The 25,873-nt window shown below is 41.7% G+C and overlaps 1 protein-coding gene across 3 annotated transcripts in view; it reads left to right on the top strand.

Moving 5' to 3' along the window:
* Positions 1–25,873, top strand: part of LOC149321307 (chemokine-like protein TAFA-4) — a 167,967-nt gene that overhangs the window by 67,239 nt on the left and 74,855 nt on the right. The gene's annotated exons all lie outside the window — the stretch shown is intronic.

Here is a 25,873-nt window from a genome sequence, read left to right as displayed (position 1 = left end):
AGTCAACCAAGAATATGTTCCAAAAGATGACTGGGGGAACATGATTGTTTTCTGTCTATACTTCACTGATTAGTTTTTTTAAAATGTGATAAGCTGATTACTTTAATATAATAAATTCCTTCTGTGAATGGTTGTAACAACCTTAAGCAGTTGGTGTAATCATAGCCCTGCTATGGCATGAAAAAATCAGACAGCATCATGAACAGTTTCCCTAGCTGAAGAGATAATCAGAAGTGTTTCCCCAAACAGTAAAAATGGGGGATCTTCCAGATTGCTGCAGCAGGTGGGGCTGTGCCCACAGGCCAGAATCATAGGCATGAGTCTCAATCCTAGAGCTCTTGCATTGACTATTGAATGGTGAACATAGAGATCAATCCCATTGATTCAGTGGGTCTACACTTTATTGGGACTAACAGTAGGATTCATAGTGGTGAAGAAAAGAAGAGACTGTATCTCTCACCAAATTCCCTTCTTGTACTGAGGGAGCTAGTGGCATGCTGAAGGCTTTTTCCTCTGTGGTGTTATCTCTCATTCCTAATGCCAATCTAAAACTGTTGGAATCATGTGAAAATTCTAGGAAGAAGACATTGGGCTTTTTTAGCCACAGTTAGTATTTCCTTATTTTTTTTACCTCAGGGTCATAAAATGACTAAAGTGTTGCATATGAGACATAGCCATGTTAATCTGGGATATCAGTATCCAAAGGGATCTTGTAACACCTTTGAGATTAACCAAGTGAAAGGCATTATAGCACAAAGTTTTGTAGACTGGGGACTAAACATACTGGTGTTATTTGCTGACATGGGGGCGATGTGGGGGCATGGTGTATGTATGCCGGCCACCCCATGCCACCTCCATGCTGCCCCATGCCAGCATCATGCCAAAGGTTCCAAAGGAGTGCCGAAAAGCCACTGCTGTGGTGGCAAGGGCGCCTTTTTGCTGGTGCTAAAAGGAGTGGCATTTTGCTGTTCCTTTTAGTGCCAGCAAAGCACTGGATTAGGGCCATGGCATGCAGTTGCTGCAGCCTTGATCTGGTGCTGAAAGGGGCAGCAGGATGCTGTTCCCAAGGGGCAGTGCAAAGGTGCATCTGAGGAAGTGCTACAAAACCCCGTTGTCTAGTGCTGTATTTGAGTTTGCAAGTCCTCAGTTTCACATCCATGTAAACATATGAAGATCACTAAATGCCTTTAGCAAGCTAGTGTTCCTGAGCCTCACTGGAATTGTAGGGTTTTTACATAACTAAATGAGAAAAGTGTTGCAAAGTGTCATGACAAAGAATGTCAAATTATGTTTTATTTTATACTCTCCTCGCTTCTCAGAGAGGGAGTAAGAAGTTCCAGAGGCACAGTGCTTAAACTGGTTTGGTTTCCTTTGTGAGGAGGTTATGGGAGGCTTTTTAATGGTTATATGCACAATTATATAGACCGAATAAGCATTCCATCAAACAGCCAAAGCCCAGCTCTCAGACCTTCATAGAGGGAGCTGGTGACCATAAGTGGTTTACAGAGCTTTATGTTTCTTTTGGTGTGTCTGACTCAAAATCAATTTTCACACACAAATATCTGGATCACCTCCTCTTTTGCAGGGAAATGTCAGATCTTTTCTGTAATTTCCTTTAATTATGGAATGACCACTCCTGAGAAGCTTGCCAAGTGCCTACAGTTTAAGTAAATCGATAAGCCCATCAAAACAATCTTGTCCCTTGGAAGGTCTTCTACCTAGCAAACAGTCAGACCAGAGTTTAGGCAAGTTGCTTTTTTACACTTCAGCTCCCAGAATCCTAGCACTGATATAGCTGTGGTCATTGTTGACTTTGACATGCAGTGGCTCTTCAGCTTATTAGACAGGATATTTCATATCATTTGTTACCATATCTGCTTTAGCTGAGATTGCACCTAGGTCCTTATGTAAGCAAACGCAGGATCAAGTTATGGCCAATTCCCATGGGTTTGGTATGTTAAGGAATCTCTTAGAGGTGCCAGTTTTTCATAATATTGTCCCATAAAACTACATACAAATCCACGAATAACATACTGAAGATGGGCCCATGACTTGTTATATGACCTAATGCTATAAGATTTGAGAAAGTGGCATTATACCACCTTGTTAATTTGTAATGAATGTTCCACCATGGCCATGGAAGCCCACTGGTGATCTTAGGTGAGTCACACATTCTCAGTCCCAGAAAAGTCAGAAATGACTTGAAGGCACACAACAGAAGTTTGAATTCCTCTCATGGCTACCCACCATGAGGAAAGATAAATCTGAAAGGTGCTAACTCACCTGTATTGGCACTGGCAGTATGGATACAATGGGGGCACAGGGCTACCTGACTACTTATGTAATGAGTATGAACTTTACATGTGACAAAGATGAACCTTTTGTCTGTGGGGACACTCCACATGTTTTTAAACCCTAATTTTGTTCTATGGGAGCCCCATAACAGATAGAAGCCTCTCTACACTGCAGAGGTGGACTGTCTTCATGTGAGGGGCCAGGTGGGGATGTGCAACCCCAGGACAGGGATGATGCATGGCTTTACAGCCTCATGGTATCTATTTTGCCATAACCTTGGAAGTCACCTGTACTGACTGACATTACCTATAATACATTGGGCTGGGGAGGGCCTAACTGCATTATTTTTACTTGCATTCACCTAATGTAGCACTCCAGCATTGCTTATTATTTCTAAAAGGTTTTTTTTTGGGGGGGGGGTAGGGGAGGCATTTTTGAATTTATATGATACTCTTGAAACATTATAACTAGACTGTAACTAAAAAGCGACCGTTCCTCTTAAAACAATGAGTTGATGGCTTTTGTCTGGTTAATAAAGTTTGAGTTCAATAAAATGGTGAGTAAGAAGTAATGGGTAACATGAAGAACACAAGGCTCACAACAGTTACAACAAATAAATACTGAATACTTCCAAAAAGAATGGCCAAGATCATCAGCTACTTAATTAAGCAAATTTAACGAAGTAATATTTCCTGGCCTGGTCTCTGCAGTGATAATAGCCATCAGCCACTACGAGCGATAGAGGTCTCTTCTCCTGTTCATTGGGGCACAGAAGAGTGATATTTCTACACCTTCCCACCAGTGATCCCTGATATGACAATCAGAAGCAGGGTCCCAGTTGTATTTCCTCTTTGCATGGAGATTGCTGTTGAGAAGAGGTTGGCAACATTAGCCTGTTGCACCTTGATCAGTTAGAGAAATCAGACCTCCATCACTCACAGCAACAGGTAGCTGTTAAAGTAAGATTTGGGGATTTTTTTAATGATAGTGGCAATAGTGCCATGATCCTGAATATGTGGTCTTTGTGAATACAAATCAGTTACACATATGTAACTCTAGTTTATGAATTGCAACTGCATTCCAGCCAATGTTTCAAGCTCTATTTCTGTCTATTTTGCTGAGCAAAGGTTGATTAGGGTTATAGCAATCATGTAATCTACTCATAGTTTTCATACTTGAAAGAATGAATGTCTTGACATCTTGACTGTTTTGAGAAACATGGAAAATGTGAATGTTTCCTGTAGAAAGCTTAGACAGCATAGGAGGAGCCTGGAGTGTGGAAATTCTTAGAAACACCATGGAGGCAAAAAGAATTTTAAAAGCTCCTCTGAGTTTTCACTTCTAAAAATCCCTGAAGCCAGCTATGGAAGTAAAATAAGTTATGCCAGTACATCTATGCATGTTAACGTAAATCATAAGCAATGGAGAGGGAGCATGATGCAATATTTAACAGATCATTTCATTGCTGTCCTGCCACCACACTCTTTCTTATTTGCTGTGTTTCAAAATAATTATACAGAAATTCAACATTTAGTAAATTATTTTTTAATGTTCTGAATTGTCTGCTTTGTTATCATTCCGAGATCATCTTATTTAAAAAACTAATTACCATTTTAATTTGAAACTCTTAGGAATCTCAATTATCATCATTTTGTAATGAAAATGTATGGCATAAACAATATCAATCAGTATGTGAATTGCCTGCTTTCTGTACTGCTTCACCCATAAATGTCCACCTTCTGGGAATCCAGTGAGGAGGTGATCAAATGTTGTGGAGTGGCAAAGAGTGGTGATTTCATGAGTGGTGATGGCCATGGTGAACCTCTTCTCTGTTGTTGTTTTTTTGTAAAGGGAATGGCTTGTTTATTTCTTGAAAACATACCACCAGCTGCAGTTAATGAGCAAAATAAATGTACATGTTCTGAAAACATAGGCATACACAAGACCTGTCTCATTAAACACTGTTTCCACACAGCCTTCCAGTTTGGTTGCAGTTTTCTAGAGTGCAGGAGTATTAACTGTGGCAAAAACGTGTTGACATTGGAATTTGTTTCCAGTCTCTAGAATCCAATCGCATCCCTTTAAAATTCAATCCCCATCCACTCCCAGGGGAAATACCTGTGATTGGAAGATGAAGGTGTCTGTTGTGTGCATGCACAATGAATGCTTGTTATATACAATGCAAATTCTTCAACTTTTTACAATTCAGGAGTCTGATTGTACATTTTTGCAGGATTAAGATTGATTTTGCTCCTTTCAAAATGCAACCACCTAATATTAAAGTCTTTGTAAAGTGCCGACAAAGTTATATGAATGAAAAATAGATGACCATAAGGCAATTGCTTCTGGAAGCCTGAAGGTATATACAAGTAATACATTGTTGTCATTGCTACATTTTGTTTCTTCTGAGAAATTAAAGCAAACTTGGGTTAAACTTGGTTGGTTTTTAATGTCTGCTAGAAAGCAGGTGAGAGCCAGCATGGTGTAGTGGTTTGACTACAGCTCTGGAGATCAGGGTTCGATTCCCTCCTTGAGCCCATTGGATAACCATGGGCAAGTCACATTCTCTCAGTCTCAGAGGATGGCAAAGGCAAACCTCTCTGAAGAAACCTGCTAAGGAAACCTCAAGATAGGTTTGCCTTAGGGTTGACATAAGTCAAAAATGACTTGAAGGCACACAATAACAAAGAAAGCAGCTGTTGCTGGGCTGCCACTTCTTTCCTGTGGATGGCTTAATAACCTCAGTTCAACTGATACGATATCTTAAAATATTCATAACATTCTTAACTGGTCAGGTTGAAAGGGTTCAGAATGAAAATGGTTAAGATGCTGATGCCTTTCTGAGGGATGTGAAAGTGCTGAGAACAGTTGACAGTAGGGTCTAAGTGAGAAAGGTGCGGGAAGAATGTGACTCCAAAGAGATGTAAGATAATGTGCTGAGAGAAGGGGGGTAGATTAGGTTGTAGGTTGAGAGCAGAAGCCTAAAAGACAAATAAAGAATGGAAAGAGGAAGCATGTGGAACTGGAAAGGCCAACGAGAAAAGTGTTGGCACAAAATCTGTCACAAGGCTGAAGGATAAAAGGTGGCGTATGATATTGATAAGAAAATGGATAGGTGTGGGTGCTTTGAAAATTGGAGGGCTTGATACAGTGAGCCTTGGGAGCAGTAAGTGCAAAGTGGTAGTCAATTTAAATTCATCAAGTGAGGTTGTGTGAATCTGTCAGAGCAGGCTTATTTGTTACACTTGCTTAGTAGAATCTGCATGTGTTTTGAGTTCTGCAGCTGGGTCATAGACTGGGGTTTTCTCAGACATTTTTAAGGGCACTCTCAAATGTTCCCAAGCAGGGTTACAACTAGTCTAATTCTACTCTCTTTTCTAGCTTGTAAGCAGAATGGACAGGGCTGTACTCTTAGAATCATAGAGTTGGAAGAGACCACAAGGGCCATCCTATCCAACCCCCTGCCATGCAGGAACTCTCAATCAAACCACCCCCAACTGATGGCCATCTAGCCTCTGTTTAAAGACCTCCAAGGAGGGAGACTCCACCACTCTCCAAGGGAATGTGTTCCACTGTCTTCCTGCAAGCTACCTCCATGCTCTTGTGGTGGTTTCATCAGTAAGGCAATGAATCTTCACTGTGTCTGAGCATAAAAGGATCTCTCCAATGTGCTGAACATTTTCTCCAAATAGCACCTTGGATGGTTCATTGAAATTTGGACTAAATCCCAGGGTGGATTCACCATCTCACATACATAGGGGTTGTCAACTACCAGTGCCTCTGCCAGTCTCCCCAGAAGTTAGAAGAATTGCTTAAGGGACCGCAATTTCCAGAACATGATATAGCTCTTCCAGGCTCTATTTTTCTTTTGCCAAAGGCTCTCCTAAAGTTTGTACTGAGGAAAGAGGAAGGCAGAAGTGGCAAACATTCATTTATCCCAATCCCTGACAGAGAGTGTGTGCTTCCAGAACACATTCACAGACATATGTGCACACCCACCCACAGATGCTGGGGTTCATAGTGCAAGGCCTGTGAGTTGTATAAAATATTGTATATTGTGTGACACATGATGCTTCCTTCCATTTTATTGGATCCAAGCTTGATCCAACCATGCCAGAATAGGCATGGCTTCCATGACACTGTGTGTCTGCTCCTGCCACCCTCTTAGGAACATAAAGGCAAAACACTTTTTTGAACAGAGGTCTAGGGTAAAAAAAAATCCTGTTGTCAAGACAAGTTTCAAAGTGACTAGAAGGAGGATGGCCTCAGGGAGACACAAAGGGCACACAAACACATCTGAGCCTTTAGCTCAATTCTGCCTTCATTATCATGACACTGACATGTGGAGATAGGAATTAAATGCTATTTACAGGGCGGGGTAAAAAACAAGATTTGTAGTGAATAAATCATCACCTTTCCCCTCTACTATCCAGGAAAAATAGAAGTGTTCAATTTTATAGCCTCTCTTTACTGCCTTACTACCACTCTGAAGCTAATTTAAGGTAAGAGGTTCACATGATAACTGCATTTCAATCTCATATCTAAACCTAATATAAAGCACTATTTCTGGCTCTTTTAAAATGATAGTGCATAAGACATGTAATTTGCTAGCAGCTGCTGTGCATTAACATCTGCATACATTTTCATGGACTGTGCACAGGCCTCCATTCCAACCCAGGGACCAATCTGTTAGTCTAAAGCAGACCCAGTTGAGAGTCTGGATCTGGATTGCAATTTGAAAATCTGGTATCACTGTTCCTCCCATTCATTCTGTCTGGGAAATCTAAAGTGCTATAACAGTGGTGGGGATTGTGCAGCTCCCAGATATTTAATTACAGCTCCCAGTATGCTGGGAGTTGTAGTTCAGCATAATCTGGATGGCCCCCCAGTTCCTACCCTGGGCTATATGTTTTCTGTATCTTTATACATCTGGACGAAACATGAAGTCATGGTAGACCGTGAAGAAGAGATCAGCTCTGCCACAGTGCAGACAGGTAGTTTCAGAGAGGGTTGTCTCGGTAGCTTTAAAGTTCCTAAACAGACATATCAGAACATTTAAGTCAAGCCTAACAAAAATGAGAAAATAGTTTTTTTGTGCGTTTTTTGGGCTATGAGGCCGTGTTCTAGAATATTTTATTTCTGACATTGCACCAGCAGCTGTGGCCGGCATCTTTAGAGAATGCTGGAATGGAAGAGAGTGGTGTATATATACTGTTGGTTGAGAGGAGGTGATTTGCATGTTAATCTGTGTATTGTTCTCTTGTTGAATGGCAAGGCCTACAGGATGTCCATTTGCTTAAAAATCAGTTGTCTGCTGGGAATCCCCCTCACCCTGGGAGGTTTTCGTTTGCATTTGCTGGGTCCTGATTTTGGTGTTTTTCAGGACTGGTAGCCAAACTTTGTTTACTTTAAGAGTTTCTTCTTTCCTGTTGAAATTGTCCAGGTGTTTATGAATTTCAATGGCTTCCCTGTGCATTCTGACCTGATAGTTGAGAAAAATATTTCAAACAAATGTGCAAGCAATCTAGAAGAAAATAATGAGAAAAGAAGCATCTGCTTCCTAAGTTAACAACAAAGAACATACATTCACTCTCAGACACAGAGTCATTTGACACTGATTTCTCCCGTGTCTCTCTTTCTATTTAAACACAGCCTAAAATATGTAATGAGAAAGAGTGGAGAAGAGGGGAATATATAATTTCAGTGATATCACTCACAAATCCACCCCACAGAAATTGATTGGATCTGTTAGAACATGCTAATAAAACTTGCATCGCGGACTGGAAGCTAGAGCAATCACACCAATTTTGTTACATCACACCACATCACCACACTGGAAAATACTTTCCTGGGCTTCTCCCCTATATGTTGAAAGGTTTGTTCTTGTTTTTTGTTGTTATGTATCTTCACGTTGTTTCTGACTTATGGCAAACCTATCATGGGTTTTTCTTGGCAAGTTTCTTCAGAGGGGGTTTGTCATTTTCATCCTCTGAGGCTGAGAGAGTGTGAATTGCCCAAGATGTCATGCTCAGCTCAGATATTGACCCAATGTCATGCTCAACCAGGCTGAGGACTCAGAAGATGAGGAGGCTGAGTATGAGCCCCAGGTGGAGGAGGAACCTGAAGCTGAGCTGGGTCCTAGCTCTGCTCTGCCAGCTCAAGCAGAGCCTGTTCTGTGTCAGGAAACTCAGCAGCCCAGCCTTCTACCAGCAGAGATTCCAGGCACAGAAGATATGGATGAGCAGGACAATGAAGTACCTGCCTTTAGCCAGTGAAGGTCTGAAAGGACATGCCTCCGCCGGTCCAGGAGGCTTTATGAGAAACACTCAATAATCAGGAAGCACCTGTGATTAGAAACTGGGTAATATAAACAGGTGCAGGTCACTGAGATCCTTTGTCAGATTATCTGATTTTCCTGGTGAAAGCATGTTTCTCTGATCCCTTGGACTTTCTGAAACCTTGCCTCTTGAGCCATGAAGTTCACTGTGTCATGACCATGGGCCATTCATTCACACCCTCTCAGGCTGACCTACCTCACAGTGTTAGGAAGGAGCAGAGCTGTGCACACAGCCATGAAGCCACTGGAGGAAAAGTAGGATAGAAATTCAATAAACAGATAAATAATATAAATCTTGAGGTCTTCTTCATGTTTTGGCACGTGTGACATGATCTATGTTGAAAGCTATCTAGATGTTTACGCCTCTTCTGCGGTCTGCATTTTCCTGCAGCTGTGGGTTTGTGGAAGAGCTTGGAGAGTTATAAGAATACTGCCCACACTGTAGCACACTTCTAGTGTTCAAGTCACACCCAAGTGATTTGTTGTCTAGTTAAAGATAATGCATTTTAACTGTACAGCTCTTAAAATCAACACACTTTAAAAAGAGAATGATTTCATATAAACGTTGATTTGTATGATCAACTTCTACATTTGCCCTTCTGATGTGAAGTCATTGCTCCTTGGGGAGGCAACTAAACACCTTTTTCCTTGAACTGCTTTTTTAATGTCACAGTAAGCCAAGTAAATGAGAGCCAATTGACATAGTGGTTTGAGTTTTGGACCAGGACTCTGGAGACCACGGTTCAAATCCCCACTCAGCCATACAAGCCCAAGCAAAGTCACACTGTCAACCTCAAAGGAGCACAATGGCAAACCTCTTCTGAATCAATCTCTTGCCAAGAAAACTCTGTGATAGTTTCACCATCGCCATTTACGTTTTATTTTAATTCTGTAAGAATTGTCTTTTTTCTATATAACCCCCCTCTCTTTTTTTTTTAAAGGAAAGGAATAGAAAAACAAGGAAACAATTTATTCACCCCTTCCCAGTTTTATATATTTGTTGTTTACATTCAAAAGGCTTACAGAATTAGATGCTATTTCCAGGGACTCGATATGCAAGCCTTTTACACACACTCTCTCAGTCTCTCTCTGTTCTCATATTGTTCTCCCTGTCTCTCCAAATGTACATTTTATACCCATACACTCACGCAAAAGCATGTTCACCTCTTGTCAAGTTTTTTTTTTAAATTTTGTGTGTAAAATAGTGTGCATGTTCCTTTAAACAACCACATTTCATTAATCAGAAATATACTGTACAGGGTTCTTGTTTCTGAGTTATTGAGAACTTCACAGACAGATTTAAATGTTCTGAATTTTACACATGTAGATCCTTCAAGCATGAGAAGAGATGCACATATGAGAGCCCATGGAGTCCATTTATCCAAGGGCTGGAGTGAGACTAGAGAGATCCAGCTCAGGTCACCATTAAGCTGTGAGACTGACTCAGTGAGTTTGGCCAGTCACTCTCTTCCGGTTCCCCTCTGTGAGGTGAGAGGAACGTGAGATATAAACATAACACAATAATAAATAATGTGGTTGTTGCGAAAATAAAGTGAAGAGATAGAGAGCCATGTGACCATCTCAGGCTCATTCTCTCTAGGCACCATTGGCTGAAGTGGGTGCATCTACACATGTTCAGGCACCCTTCCACATTAAGGGAAGAAGGATCCGTTTCCATCTCCAGCAAAAGGCTTCTCTATCTTCCCTGGGAATGTTTGGGCATTCAGTATCCTTGACTGATGCCAGTCAGTGACTAGAAGCATCAAGCTGTACCTGCAATCACCTTGGCTTTTCTGGTGGACTTAGAGTGAGAAGTGTTGTGCAAGAAGGTACACTAACTCCTTCTGCTATGTTCCCCAAATGCAGATTGGGAAAACAAGGTGAAGGAGTTCTCTCTCTCTCTCTCTCTCTCTCTCTCTCTGTGTGTGTGTGTGTGTGTGTGTGTATTTGTGTGAATAGAGAATTTATTTGCACAAAATATTTGTTGGGGTGCGAAGAGGCATCATCCACTGTTAGCAGGGGATGGGGCTAGTTGGTGTGGTCCCATGGCCTTTTCGCATATTCTTTCAACTCAGGAATGTGTGAGCATCTACACTCTAGAAATCATGCAGTTTGACACCACTTTAACTGCTGTAACTCCAGCCTATGGAATCCTGGTGGTTGTATACAAGATCTTTAGCCTTCTCTGCCAAAGAGTGCTGGTGCCTGTAGGATGGAGCCATGGCACTGTAGAGGCATGCATGAAATGGAGGCATGATTACTTTCTTTCAGTGGTAGCTTGGAATTTCCTATGTCAATTGAGCAGCGAGCTTGAAAGGAGCTATCCAGGGTGCTGAAGTTGTTCTGCCAATAATTTTCAGCACCTTGGATAGCTTCAGGCTAACGTCTGCAGCAGGCTTATCTCTTGATGGAAACCACCATCCTAGCTTGCCTCCTTTTGTTGGCTTGGTTGCTAGTAGCCATTATTAATCCTAACAGGAACAGCTTTTTATAAAGGTGGGCATACAATAGCTATCCACATCCCACTAGAGGGCTCTGCAAGATTAAAAACCAGACAAAGGCTGCCAGAGAGACACAAAGCTTTCCTTCTAATGATGGAAGTCATAACTTGGTAATTTACTAATCAGAGTGATGGGCCTTTTGTCTTTTCATGGGTCAGACATGGGCGGCTCACAATATGCTCTAGCCTTTTGTTACACTTAACTCCATTTATGTCTTAATGTTTTATTCATTGTGTTACATTTGTGGATATTATTGCCATGCTGCTGCAGCTGTTTCTCCTTCTTTTTTTTTTTTTAGCTAGCTACAGTGGGAGGCTGTGCTTGCAATTGTACTCAGTGATAAGGTGAAAGGAGCACATCAGTCTAACGAAATGGATTCTTTGAAACAAGATAATTCTTGGTTTGAGAACATACATGTTGCTGAAGGATAAAGATGGGAAGAAGGAGGGGCTGAATCTATAGTTTTTATCTATTTAAATACCATAGGGAATCTAGTACACACAGCATAAGTTTTGATAAAGCCTTCAATTTAAATGCATAGGTATACTTTCCACTGGGAGCAATTCAATGTTAATTTGGTCTTTTATAATGTAAAATATAGCCTCTGGTATAGTTTCTCAGAACGTGCACTTTACAGTGGGCTCCTGTATGAATAGATTTATATATTCAAGGGAGCTGAAAACAAATTACAGATTGGATGATTAATGTGTAGGTTTCCTGGGTCGGGATTCCTAACGATTAGCAAAAGAATAACATTCCTTTTAGAAGGAATGGGTGAATGTTTGAATGATCAAGGAACATAAACTGCTTTTTAGTGACTCGGAACTTTAGCCTGCCTAGCCTTGTATCAAATACACTGACTGGCAGTAGCTCTCAAGGGTTTTAGGCAAGTGTTTTCCCAGCAATACCTGGAGATGTCAGGGATGAACATGAAACCTTTGGCATACAAATCAAGTGCTTTACCACTATGCTATAGTCCGTTCCTTGCGTTGGTTCCCCCCGCCACATTACCCATCCATGCCTACCCATTCTTGAGTGAAGTGCTTTACCTAATATTCCAATTTCCTGCATGGTTAAATTGATCATATTAGCTAAATAATGCTAAGTAGCATTACTACTTAGTAATGCTGTTCTGGGGTGCTTTTGGCCAGTTTTCAGTTGAGAATCACCTAAAACTCAATCATCTGGAGGGCTTCTGGAGGACTTCAGAGAATCATAGAATCATAGAGTTAGAAGGGACCCCATGGGCCATTAAGCCCAACTCTCTGCTCAATGCAGGATGTCTAGCTCAAACATTCCCAGTGGGAAGGAGACCCCACTATTTCTCTAGGCAATTGGTTCCATTGCTAAACCAATTGTACTCTCAAGAAGTTCCTTCTAATGTTCAACCAAAATTTACCCTCCTGTAACTCAAAACCACCTGTTAGAGTCTCAAGGGCTGTATACAGCCGATGGGCCATGCTTTGCCGACCCCTGTTCTAGAAAGAAAGGGAAGTTTGATTCCTTTCTTGTGGGTGTATGAGAGAAGGAATTTGGGGTAGGCTAGATTTAGAGAGTGACAGCTGTAAAGTCATATAAGGGATATGAAGCCATGTCTTCCTAGCCAAAGGCCAAGGAGCTAACTGCCCTTTGCTAGCTCATGATCCTGGAAATGTCCTAATACAGTGCATGTTGTGCTATGCTCTGCACCTCTTTATGGTATATATGTCCCTCTGTGTGCCTGTGTAACTCTAGCTGTATTTATCACCAGGGCTGCCTAGGTTTTTGAACTTTTCTTGGGAATGGGGTTATCAATTTTCCTTGGGCAGTTAGCTCCTTGGTCGTTCATTCAGATAGGTATGACCCATCTCTGTGATTCTTATCAGATCTCATCTCATCTTACCATCCAGTTCAAGTCCTACTATAGGAGTTTGGTGCTCCTTGCCCAGCAAAGAGTTTCTTCCTCCCTAGATCGGATTTGTCCTTTTTCACTTGCTGCACCTTATTCTTGGAACCACCTCCCCAATCACCTGTGGATTATTACTCCTTTAATTTCAGGTCTGAAAGAAAGACATTTCTGTTTTCTGAAGCTTTCTGGATTGTAATTTGATGTTCTCTGATAATCTAGACTAATGGTGTATTAGTTGTTTGTAGTTTTATAGTTATGTTCTAATGGAATAAATTGTGAATTACTATATATTATTTTATATCTTATGACTTTTAGATTGTATGCCATCGGAAGGTTTTATGTTGTTTTAATGACTTTGTAAAGTGCTATGTACAATTTATGGCACTAAATAAATAAATAAATCATAGGTTTTATACTTAGGTACCAAATTGGGCATACAAGCAAGAAGTACACAATACCATTGGGCCTTTGCTCAGCCATGAGTGTTGGTGTTTTTTCTCGTTCATTTGAATCAGTCCCATTACTGAGTCTGTTTTCATGACATGCAGAATTGTGAGTGAGAATTAGTGCAATGCCTATGGCATGCAACATGCTGAGTTCAATGAGATTTTTCTTTGCACTTGTTCTTTTTAAAGGAACAGGGCAGCCTCTGCATGCATGAAACTTCTTTCATACTGGAGAGGATAAAAGCTTTGGATCACATCCTATCTAAGTATGGAGTTTATACAAATTGCAGGCTATTGAAGCTCCTTGATGCATTTCCACTTTAGTACTGTGCCATTTTGTCTCAAACTTTTCTACAGTATATCTGTTGCATGGATGACTCCTTCAGAGCAATGGGTAATATATATTGCTCCTAGCCCTCTGAGCTGGGTTTTGTTCAGATAAATTCTCAAGAAATCTCCCTTCATTGAAATGAAATATAGCCACCTATTTTCTTGACTTTGCTACAACCAGCTTGTGCTTTGTTTCAGAGAACTGGCCATTGGAGGGCAGTGTCTTTTTAAATCAGGAGATTAGACATATCATCTTGTGTTCTGCTGGGTAATCTCTTTTCATCATGCTGGAAATGATATCTGTCAGAACAGAATGGAACCAACATTTGGTATTCATTAACTTTCTAGGATAGCAATCTTTAACCATGCTCCCTAGAATAAAAAACAAATTATGAGCAAGAAGCCCAGATCAACACATTCCTTACTTGGAATCAGACCTCCCTTTTCCCCCCAGTTCCAATTTCTGCTTCTATTATCTCATTGTACAAAATCCAAAAGGAGTCGGTGATCTCTGCTGTGCATTTTACATTGTTTGATGTCTCAGATCAGAAAAACATTCTGATCTTGTGTGTACGTGGCATGTGTAGTGCATGCTTTATTGGGAGGGAAAGGCTTAGTTTGAGCTTGGGGGAAATCTAGGGCCCTGTCCCAAACAACTTATAGTCTAATGGCACATTATGTTTCCTTCTCCACAAGCTGTCAGTGTGATGACAGGAAGCCTAAGTGTGATGCAGAGCTTCTGTACTTTTAGAGCATAGTGGTTTGAGTGTTGGACTACAACTCTGGAGACCAGGGTTCAGTTCCCAGCTTAGCCTTGAAACCCACTGGGTGACCCTGGGCTAGTTACACTCTCAGCCTCAGAACAAATCTTGCCAAGAAAACCCCAGGATAGGTTCACCTTAGGGTCACCATAAATAAAAAATGACTTGAAGGCAAAACAACAAATGATAGGGAGATTTATTTATTAAAAAAATATGTGGTACACCCTCCTCCCACACACACCAGTATAGTAGAGATGTTGCTCATTTCCTAATTCTTTCTTTTGTGCAGCTGTTATATTTACAAGCAGCTTTATTCTTCACTGAACCAGCTAGCTTAGCTGATGTAAATAACCACGACTGTGACAGATTTAGAGCAGCTTGTACTAGTATCCTAGAAAGGATCTGATGTAGTACAAAGTATGTACAGAGGAAAACAACCTCCTTTAGCTAACTAATCTAAACAGAGAACTAGAAATAAAAATAGAAATGCTCAACATTTCTTATTGTCTGGGATAAAGGTTCCTGTTTTTCTCTTCAGTTTGAATGCTCAGGATTAGATACAGCCCTGCTGTTAGTTAAAGTGAGGTGACTACTTCAGGTGGCAGATGTGTTTGGGGATTAAGGGGCAGGCTGCTTCTCCTCAATCCCCCAGCTATTCCCCTCTGTTGTTATGTTTGCTCCTAAGATGTGATGCTGTTCTACCACTCTACATTGTGAAGGACACTGCCATCCCTCCAAGATTCTTTGGGCATCTGAGCTAGCTTTTGTTTTTAGACTGTGGAGGAGATAGCCATTTCATCCATCAGCTCAGAGAGAAAAATGTCTTGAGGCTGGCCCTTCTTGCAAGTGCATATGCTTGTTTGACAATGCACACTGCTTTGTCCCCCTCCCTGCTGCCTCTTCCCCTCCTTCTGTTTTGCAGGAGGCTCTTTGTAGGGCTTTGGCCTGAGAGGTTTCCTTTCTTTAAGAGCCTCCTTGAACCAAAACCTCTGGAGATTTCCCATGAGCAACAAGTGCCATCTCTCTAATGATGGTCCATCATGCTCTCTTAAGTGTTCATTGTTGAGAGGCACTGCACTCTTAATAAAATGCCAATTGAATTGTAAGGTTCCTCTTTAATGAGATTCAGAAGCAAGGCTGCATCCCAAGGTGAATTGTCAGTGCCTGGGAGTTTGGTGAACTTAATCACTTGTTTGTACTGACCTGGCTGTTGTGATTGTATCTGTTGTGCAAGAAGGGGGAAAACAGGAAGGGGGAGAGGCAATAGAGATAGGGCTGGCTTTCTCCATCCCTTTCGTATTCTGCCTTTTTTGTACGGGGAGGGTTGAACTAGATGCAGAAAGGTCATTGTGCAGCATTTTTGTTAAGAGGGGTGTAACAAGTGTGGGAGATTCCTCTTACAGCTTGTCAGCTGGGATAGATGGGAGAGAAAGAGAGAGAGACTGCCAAGAAATCTTGTGAAAGCAATATGTAAAAAAACAAAAAACAAAAAACACTAGCCTCAGCAAAATACTGTTTATGGGAAATGAAGCTCCAGTCACCAAACTAGAAGCCAAGATATTTAGACTGAAGCTTGTGAATAACTGTGCTTTACTAATGTCAAGAACTGCATAGCTGCTGTTTGGGCCAAAAAAGAGACAGAGTACAGTTTGTGCTGTAACCACAGTCTTTTGGTGCCATACAACCCACCCATGGAAATAACCCTGGGCAATCAGTGGAACAACACATCAGACATCTTCATGTTTGTTGTTAACTGTCCTTGAATTGGCCTTGACTCATGGTGACTGTGAATGAGACATCTTCATTCCACCCTGTCCTCAAATAGTCTGTTTAGGTCCTGCAGCCTCAGGCCTATGGCCTCCCTGATTGTGTCTAAAGATCTGGCATGTGGTTTTCCTCTTTCTGCTTCCCTCTCCTTGCCTTTGTAGTCTTTTCTAATGAGTCATATCTTGTCATGATGTGGCCAAAGTACAACAACCTCAATTTAGTCATTCTTGCTTCCAAGAAGAGTTCAGATTTGATCTCTTCAAAGACCCATTTGTTTGTCTTTTTGGCTGTCCATGGTATCTCCAGTACTTTTCTCCAGCAAATGAGTTTATTCTGTTTCTGTCAGCTTTCTTCACTGTCCATCTCTCACATCCATACAATATCATGGGGAGTACATTTGTTACCAAGTTTGGTTTTATATAAATTTTGGGTGCCATGCGATCTGAATCTATGACCCCTGACTGACCCCATTGCTAGCCGCCATTACCCTAAAAGCGAGCTGACCACGTAGCCAGCAACTCCTTGCTAGGCATGGTCAAGGAAAAAGGTAGAATTTAAACCTTTCAGCAAGCAGTTTTGGGAGTTGCCATACTAGTTTTGCAGGCTGCCCAAAGCAGGAAGACAATAGCAGAGCTTCCTCCTTTTGAGAGCTAGTGATTAACTTAACGGCTCAGCCATTGAGGTATTTGTCCCCTCCTGAAAAATGCCAGACCTCTTCTTTGTGTATCCATTGTGTAAGTTTCAGCTTAGACAAAGATAAAGTCACCAAGCCTTTGTTCGCCAGGCTGCCATAGCCTGAGGTTATGTTTAGGGGTATAAACGGACCCCTCTTCCAACCCTCCAGTGGGCTTGTTGAGCTTTGAGTTCCAAACCTGATACCTTGCTTGTCCAGCCTGCTCCAAGCTTGCGATCCTTGAGCCTTGGGCATCGCTGAAATCACTTGAGCTAAGCCACAGCTCACTGTTTCTTGGGCCTCTTGTTAGCTTTGCCCACTGGAACTCAGCTCCTAGCCACTGCGGTCGCCGCTTGCTTTCCCCGTTCCCGTGGCTGTGTCTCACCATTCACCATCCCTCATATCCGTCGCTTTGGAGAAGACTCCTAAGGTAAATATCCCAATGGTGTCTCTATCCTTTCTCCTTTACTCCCGAACTCACCCCTCCCTTGCTTTAGCATTGAATGTGTGTGTGCGTGTGTGATCCCCTTTGTTGCTTTAATAAACGTTTTATATTTTTATTGCAACTCATTGGCATTTTGAGTCTCTTTCTCTCTGGGGGTTGACTAGATGACCTCTGGTATACACATAGGGACCCGACCCCGCTGCATGCATTGCTAGGACATGCCTCTCGTAATAAATTCCCCTAATTCGATCCTTCCTAACACATTGCCTTACATGAATCTAACTTTAGTGCTCAGTTGTTTATCTTTACACTTCCTTCATGACTGCCCTTCTCGCTCCTAGACTTCATCCTATTTCTTGACTGCAGTCTCTGTTCTGATCAGTGCTTGATCCTAAGTTCAGAAAGCCTTTAACTATTTAAATTTCCTCATTATCTAGGTTGAATTTATGTAGATCCTCTGTGTTTATTATTTTTGTTTTCCTTGTGTCCAGCAGTAATCACTCATGTGATTCTGTTTTTTTTCTGATCATCCTAAATTCTTCATGAGATTCTTTCTTTCATTCCTGTCCTCTTTTTGAGTGGCCAGTGTTTAGATGATAATGTTCTTAAAAGAAAGCTGTATGGAAAACAGAGAGAAAAAAGAAGCAGGGAGTCACAAGAGATTGGATTGAGGGAAAGGCAGGGCAGTAAGAAACAGTACAGGGTGGTGAATCTGCTATGGATTTTAGTCCAGATTTTAAGGGAGCAATCTAAGGTGCTAAGCACTATCTCCCACATAGGTGCAACAAGCTGAATAGATCATTTAAAGTTCTGAATAGAATCTGGAGCAGTTTCCATCCAAACTTGCGTGGAAACCACCAACTTCTGCTGCGGAAAAAAGAGCCTCTCTTGAGTTTCTCTTGCTCTCACACAGTGAGATATTGTTCCACATTCTTTCTACCAGGTAGAATCATAGAATCATAGAATAATAGAGTTGGAAGAGACCGCAAGGGCCATCCAGTCCAACCCCCTGCCCCCTGCCATCAGGGAAAGGGCCTTCTCTTCCCTATCTCACACATTTCCCTCTCCAGAGTAGCCAACCTCCCCTTTTAACTCCAATAAGCTAGCTATCCCCGGCCTAGTGCTCTCTAGATGCATTGGATAACAGCTCCCATAACGGCCAGTCAGCATGACCAACATGGGTGAACTAAAATCTTATTCTGTGCTCTCTGTGGGATGTTCTTGAAGACTGTTCAGGAACTTGAATTAGTTGCCTGTCTTTTGACCAGAACAGGGAACCTTGAAAATGTCCTCATTATATAAAGGATGTCATCTAATTCCAGAGAGCTCTTTCTGCCACTATAAGAGCTATTCCTAGTTCTTTGTTGTTATTACAATAATAATATATGATTCTGCCATGAATCTCATGACTTAAACTCTCTGCTCTGTGGAATGGAGATAATGTCAACCTGATTGATAAAGTGAATAGGACATGACAGTCTGCAAAGGGGGAAAAGTCATTTTCAGCAGAGACAGGATCTTATGATGATGTTTAGTGCTTGATAAGTGGATTGAGAATCCAGAATCAGATTTAAATTACTGAGCGATGAAACAAGATTGATATACGTAGGCCTGCTCCAGTGATTATACTGCTTCTCAACTGAAATATTTCAGGCAGCAGTTGCTCCTGGGCAGCTTGGAGGGTGTTCATTACTGTTTAAAACAGTAAGAAATCGTTGTGGTTGGGTGTTGCTGTGTTGAGACTTTATATCATTTGCTTTTAGAATACATCTGTAACATTGTTTTCCATATTATGCTAAAAACAATTCACCCTTATGTATGTAGCCTACATACAATACATATACAGTACATACATGTATGCATGAGTATTAAGGTATTAAGTTCCAATCAGAGTCAAATCACAGCCTGAGTATACTGTGATTTCAACACATGTACACACATACACACAGAGAAAGTCAAAATAGACACAGAGCAAACTTGCAAAACCTTATTACTGCCAGGTCAAACTATTTACCTCTGCCATGTTTGCTGCTGTATTTGTTGCCTGATCCATTGGGCTGCAGAGTACCCTGTAAGACCTAGCAGTAGGCTGGCTTTTGCTGGATATTTCTGAACACTTTCCAGCTGGATAACTGATACAAGTTTACAAGACTGTATTCATTGGGTTTCTTTCTTTCTTCATTGGCTTGTTACCTTTACACTCCACTTTTTCTAAAGGAACTCAAGGTGGTGTACATTTTATCCTTACAACAAGTTTATGAATTAGGCTCCAAAAAAGTGAGTGGCCAAAAGTCAACCTGCTATGCTTCACGGCTGAATGGGGATTTGAAAGAATTCTCCCCAGTCCTAGAGAACTTTGATACTGTGGAATTATAGCACTATGGTTCCAGTTTACCTGCCAGGGCCACATCTGGTGGGATCCTGTAGTTTGGAGAGGCACTTGAGCCACAGCTATAGCCAAAGAGGCTGGCTTAGAAATCTAAATGCTTCTCACTAAACTGCAAATCCCAGCATTCCATATAATTAAACCCTGGCAGCTAAAATGGAATCATCATGTTGTAACTGTGGTGTGTAGAAGGGCACTTAGTCTAACATTCTGTACACTGTATCATCCTGCTGTAAAAAAGATTGAATAGATCAAAAAAAAAATCCATCTGTAAAATTAATCTACAGTGCTCCAGTTATGATGATTGATGAAACCCCTTAATTTTTGCAGAGGTTCTGATCTAATTCTTTAAAGGTGGTAGAAGAATGGGGTGGGGGGGGTGAAGCTCTCCATTTCCTTTCCTTTTCTACAATAGCACTGTTCCATTATCACTGCATGATCCTCTCTCTGATCCCCAGAATAAACTCAGCCTTAAAACTTCATCTTGTAATCTCTGCACTGAGCTGAAAGTCTTCTTGCAGACTGATGTGCAAACAACCAAGAATAAAAGATGGGGAAACACCATGAGTGATGCTGTGGGGACTGAAAGAGCAAAATCATGTCTCCCTACTAGTTGCATAGTCATATGCAGATGGAATGGTTTTCCACCAGAGTTTATTTCTTGAAAGAGCTGGTTGGCTTTTCCTTGATGGCTTTATACAGATAGTCATGAGATCCCGTGTTTTTATGACATAGTTGGCCGGCCACATTGGCTGCTGCTATATCCATCTTGGGCAGCAGATGGCAGTAGAAGAACATCTAGAAAGAAGATGCCCAGGGATTTAATTTAGAAATGAGAATGTAGAATTTAGACACTTATAACCCTTCTCCCCCCCCCCCACTCTGTTATTCTTGGTTTTGCATCTCTCTGCTTTCCCTGCCTCCCGATTTTAGCTTCTATGTATCCATGAAGCACTGCTAGATCCTTAATTTAATAATTACTGCAAGGATCAGAGGAACAAACTTGTTCTTCTCACTGTGGAAGACTCAGGTGGCTGAATCGTGCCTCATCTATTACAGACATGCCAGGATACATTTCATGGGTCATACTCCAGGAACATGTAGTCCAGCCTAGTTCAAAATCTTACGGCAAAAGAAATGTTTCCTATTGAGGTCCATGTCAAGCTGCAGGAATTAAAACATGTTGAGATTTCATTTCTGCAGAGTTCAGACAAATAATTTGATTTCCCCCTCTAATCTCACACTATCCCAGGTTGACTTTGTCAGTATATGTGCCCTTGTGGTGCTGTGTATTGTTGATGTTACTTAGAGGAGATCGGTGCAACAAACCTTGACATTTCATTGCACTTTTGAAATGTGGGGAAATGTGTGACAACTAAACATTGATGGTCTTTATAAACTGTTGTTCTGTGTGCATTCCCATACCTCTCTGCCATAAATTGCCAGCTTTGACATGGTGGCCAGCGAGGCTCTGAAGTTAACAATCCATTAAGATGAAAGCAGGGAGCTCTCAGTTTTTGGGCTCCCTGCAGAATCTACACAATAGTGGAAAGCTTTGTGCAGTAAAGCCAGACTCTTCAATCAGATTTAAAGCATCCAGTTTCATTAAGGCTTAAAGTCTAGAGGGCCATATTTTGTAGAGCTTGGAAATGTCCACCACTATTCTAACTAACTACTCAGTTATATTTGCATAATTAAGCGACATCTCCTGGCCCAACCTTTCCCAGCACACTGTAAGATATAGCAGCCAGATTGGGTAAAGGAGATCTAGTTAGCTTCTTATTGGGGTGCAAGGGGGATGATATTTCTAACCCCCTCTCACCACCTTGCAGGGTTATGACAAGGACTTGTGACATTGGTCCAACTTTTGATGATTGCAGCTTTGCTCACTGGTAGGAGGGGGGTGCACTCCAGTTGAAAGCTGAATAGTCCTCCTTTGCCTAATCCAGCCACTGCCTCTTAAGGTGCAATGGGGTGGCATTCATGTATTTTGACAGTAGGGCTACTTAGGTATGGATCTGTAACTCTAGGTTACAAATGCCAACCATTATTTTTAAAGACTACACCACTCAGAATCCTCTATCTGGCTATTTCTGGTTTTGAAAACAGATTGCCATTGGCCTAAAACAAGTTACTCTGCCTCAATTTGTAGAAATGACTCATTATATCCCTTTAGAGGCCATGCCTGATGCTCTGAGGGCAAAACCACTTTTTTTAGGGGAAAGATAGGGGCCACATGCAGCTTGTGGGCTACAGTTTGCCTCTGCTGGGTCTTCTTTCTTAGGAGCCTAGTGCACAGCAAAATTAAGCAACTTACTGCTCCCAAATTCAAGCTAAATTTGGCCTACTCCCTGGTTTTGTTGCATGCCTTTTGCCCCCAAACTGCCATCCAGGTAAAGCCCGGCTCCAATACTAGTCCCTGAACTCACCTTGGCAGCCATTTTTCAAAGTTGTAAAGCTCCCAACTTTGAAAAATGGCCACCAAAGCAAGCTTGCACCCATTGTTCCAGGTCCTGTTCTCAAGAGCAGCAGAAAACAAGCTTGCTCCCTCCTAAATATGACATCCCTTCAAATATTTAAACAGGGCTATCATATCACCTCTTAACCTTCTCTTCTCCAGGCTAAACATCCCCAGCTCCCTAAGTTGTTCCTCGTAGGGCATAGTTTCCAGACCTTTCACCATTTTAGTTACTCTCCTTTGGACATGCTCCAGTTTCTCCACATCCTTTGTAAACTGTGGTGCCCAAAACTGGACGCAATATTCCAGGTGGGGCCTGACCAAAGCAGAATATAGTGGCACTATTACTTCCCTTGATCTAGACACTATACTTCTATTGATGCAGCCTAAAATTGCATTGGCCTTTTTAGCTGCTGCATCGCACTGTTGATTCATGTTCAATTTGTGGTCTACTTGTACTCCCAGATCCCTTTCACATGTAGTCTCGTTCAGCCAGGTGTCCCCCATCCTATATCTGTGCATTTCATTTTTCCACCCTAAGTGCAGTACCTTACATTTCTCCCTGTTGAATTTCATTTTGTTAGCTGTGGCCCAGCTTTCTAGTCTATTCAGGTCATCTTGAATTTTGATCCTGTCCTCTGAGGTATTAGCTACTCCCCCTAGTTTGGTGTCATCTGCAGATTTGACAAGTATGCCCCCAATTTTGTCCTCCAAGTCATTGATAAAGATGTTGAATAGCCCTGGGCCCAGGACAGAGCCCTGCGGGACCCCACTGGTCACTTCTCTCCAGGATGAAAACGAGCCATTGTTGAGCACCCTTCGGCTTCGGTCAGTCAACCAATTACAAATCCATGTAACAGTTGTGTTGTCTAGCCCACATTTTACAAGCTTGTTTGCAAGAATGTCATGGGGAACTTTGTCAAAGGCCTTACTGAAATCAAGATATACTATATCCACAGTATTCCCTTCATCTATCAAGCTGGTAATTTTATCAAAAAAAGAGATTAGATTTGTCTAGCATGACTTCTTTCTCTGAAAACCATGTTGACTTTTTGTGATTATGGCATTGCTTTCTAGATGTTCACAGACACCCCCCCCCCCCCCCCGCAAACATTGTATGCTTTCCCACCCCAATGCTATTACAGCATGTGCTGGTCTTAACAGATTTTTATTATGTAATCTTCTGTTTTATTTGATCTGAATTTTCTCAGATTCAAAGTTAAACAATTCTCCTTATCAAATTGGAGGTTTTCCTCCATCACTCTGGCGGGTTATAGACCGCCGCTTTGAGGTGGTCTACCGCCGCCGCCGTTTGCTCCGTAAGGGAGCCGTCGCAGCCACACCGCGCGGCTCCCTTACGGAGCAAAAAAGAAGCTCCAAAATGGAGCTTCTTTCTGCGGCGCCTCTGTGACATTGCGAGGCGCCAGGGGCGCATTCGCGACGTCACAGGCGCCGCGACATGTTCGGACACACAGCGTCCGATACGTAAAGATGGCGCCGGCTGTGTGGAACGGCCGGCGCCATATTGTACGGACAGAGTCCGTATCAGAGTCCTTTTTTAAAATGAGACATCCTGCGGACGTCCCAAGGCCGGTTTGTAACCGGCCACAGTTTATCTCTTGTAAAATTTTTGTACATGGGAGCATTCCCACCACATATGTATATATGGCCCAGTACAGACTGCCTGATAGCGGCAGTCTGGGGCCAATTTTAGGACTCAGGATTGCGGAGCAACTGCATGGTCCTGAGCGCTAGTGTGTGGTGGTGATGCCATCATGGCGGCCTTCTGTCCACATGGGGGCTGCTATGATGGCGCACTCACAGTGCCCACCACAAGCAGCAAAAATAACCCATTTGGCTGCTGCAGTGTCCCTTTCGGGTGGTCTGTTGAGCCCCTATGTTTCTTTTTGCTCACATTCATGCCAGCAATTTGGAGAAAGTTTTTAAATTTATCATTGCAATCTGATGTGGGATTTTATACCATTTGTTAATTAATTTTAGTTGTTGTTCTCTAACCTTTATATTTTTAATTTTAATTATCTGAAAGATCCAAAACATTAGGTTTTCAGTGTTTACAGTACAAGGTGTTGGTTATAACCTTTAAAGCCCTACATGGCTTGGGTCCAACCTATTTGAGGGATCGCCTGCTTCCATATAATCTGCCCCGCACCCTCAGGTCCTCTGGGAGGAATCTATTGCAGCCTTTAAAAACCAGACTAACTGCTACCTCCCAGAGTGCCTTCTCTGCAATTGCTCCCAAACTATGGAACGGTCTGCCAGACAAGATCTGTCAAATTGCCAGCTTAGACAGCTTTAAAAAGCTGTCAAGACAGATCTCTTCCGGCAGGCCTTTCCTGAATAAAGTGCCCGGCCACAGAATGACTGCCCCCCACATCATGTATCGGCCCACTCCTCTGTCCTCGCTGTATTTTATTGTGTTTTTAATAGATGTTCTAATTGTAATTTGTTTAATCCTGTTTTAAGGGGGGGAATTTGGGACATAAATTTGTAAATGTGGATTTTAACATGTTGTAGCCGCTTTGATTGTCTTGCCACAGAAAAGCGGGATATAAATAAAAGTTTTATTTTATTATTTTTTTATTTATCTTTAAATCTTTTTTCCCATATACCCTCCAGTTCTTCTTTTATACCAAATTGTTTCTGCAAAAGAAACTTGAAAACCTTTCCTATTAACCCCTTTTCTCCCCTAATCCTTCCTTTCAGTATAGTCTCAAATAGTGATGTACTATTGCCTGTTCCTTTTATTTATTTATTTTTGTAAAATTCTACCTATTGCCATTTACTGAATCCAGTATTTCTTCCCAAGTAATTCAGTTAATTTTTCAATCCTAATTGGTTTCCCTCTTTCATCAAATAAGTCCCCTATAATTCCATATCCTTTTCTTTGTATTTCCTTAATTACTCTTCCTTTTTAGACCATTTGTACCATACATATTGCATTGATAGAAAGGGGACCTTCTTCACTGCCATAGAGAATTCAAAGAGAATTGGTGGGTCATACTGGCTCTACCAGGGGCCTATGGTGTACCCATCCCACCCTCTGCCAATGTTGCTGTAGAAAGTGAAAGAAGGTAGAAGGACTGACTTGACTTGGTGTTGTTGCCAGCAACTCCACAGAGAAATCCAGAGGAAGTTATGGTCCAAATCCAGTAGAGGGAGTATGTACACACAGTCTAAATGCTTGTATGTTCACAAAGGCAGACAACAACAACAATAACAGGTGAAAGCCCCTAAAGAGTGGGAGAAGTCCCCTCAAGCAGCCTTCTGAGAACTTAGCATCTTTGTGAGCATCGTATAAGGACTAATTGTTGCAGAGAAAGGGGAATCAATATGAAAATATATCTAAAAAACAAAGTACATCACAAAGCAACCTTCTGTTAAAGGTCCCACTTATAGGATTTGAAATATGAATATAAAACTTACTCTGGCTAGAATGCACAGTGGCAGTATACATGCTTGTTTTCCCCACTTCTACATGAGTAGCAGCAAGAATTTAACTGAGAGCAAGAAAGGCTAGGACATATTTTTTTAAAAAACAAACAAAAACAAAAACAACCAACAACCC

The sequence above is a fragment of the Sceloporus occidentalis genome, unplaced genomic scaffold (assembly GCF_023333645.1).
Source record: "Sceloporus occidentalis isolate IW3139 unplaced genomic scaffold, rSceOcc1.0.p SCAF_1, whole genome shotgun sequence".
Classification (NCBI taxonomy): Eukaryota; Metazoa; Chordata; class Lepidosauria; order Squamata; family Phrynosomatidae; genus Sceloporus; species Sceloporus occidentalis.
This window is presented reverse-complemented; position numbering and strand designations above follow the sequence as displayed.